Raw genomic sequence first — 947 nt, forward strand, 5'->3', positions numbered from 1 at the left:
AATACAGAATGGGACAAGAACGCAAAACATCCAGACAGTTAGGTGATACGAGAAAGGGACAAAACATCCAGATAGACGATACAAAGAAAACAAAGACAGGTCATTCAGAGTTTTCTTTCCTCAGTCGAGATTCAGATTATCCTTGCAATTTCGGCTGGTTATATATATATATATACACACACACACATACAAGGTACGATGTGTAAATTGTCGCCATTTTATATTTTCAATTTCGTGCATGCGTATTGTTTGGTTTTGGATTTTGTCGACTGTACTGTATAGTAGTGTCAGTAGGGCACCGTCTATGAGAAAAACAGAACCATGACACAATTCACTCTGCCAGAAATTTGGAAGCAACATGCTGTACTGCTTGGCAGTCGCGCTGGAAGCTCCAATACGAACATTTCAGAGTGTTTGGGTGTCAATCCGAGAGCAGTGCAGAAAATTCGGAAAGCGTTGGATGAGTCTAATGGTGATTATGAAGGTACAGCAACTCGGAAAACTCACTGTGATCGTTCTGATAGGAAAAAAAAAACTTCTGAATTTGTTGATGAGATCCAGGCCATGATTGACAATGATCCCTCCAAGTCAATCAGGTCGATCACCAGGGACATGTGAGTGTCTGATTTTCCTATCAGGCAGGTAGTGCATGAAGACGTTCGGTATTCCTTATACAAGATGAGAAAGAGCCAACTTTTACCCCAAGCCATCAAGGACAAGAGGAAAGACCGCGCCACGAAGCTTTTGAACAAACTCAAGCATCCCCTACAACCGAACATGCTTTGGTTTTTCTCAGTCTAGAAAAAATTTCTGCCAGGATCAGATTGTGAACATGCAGAACAACCGTTGGCTTTCCGTGTCCCCAAAACATGTACCGACAGTGTTAAAAATCAAGCATCCAGTCAGCATCATGGTGTTTGGAGTGATCACTAGTGATGGCGACGTTA

This window comes from Octopus bimaculoides, chromosome 1 (assembly GCF_001194135.2).
Source record: "Octopus bimaculoides isolate UCB-OBI-ISO-001 chromosome 1, ASM119413v2, whole genome shotgun sequence".
Lineage (NCBI taxonomy): Eukaryota > Metazoa > Mollusca > Cephalopoda > Octopoda > Octopodidae > Octopus > Octopus bimaculoides.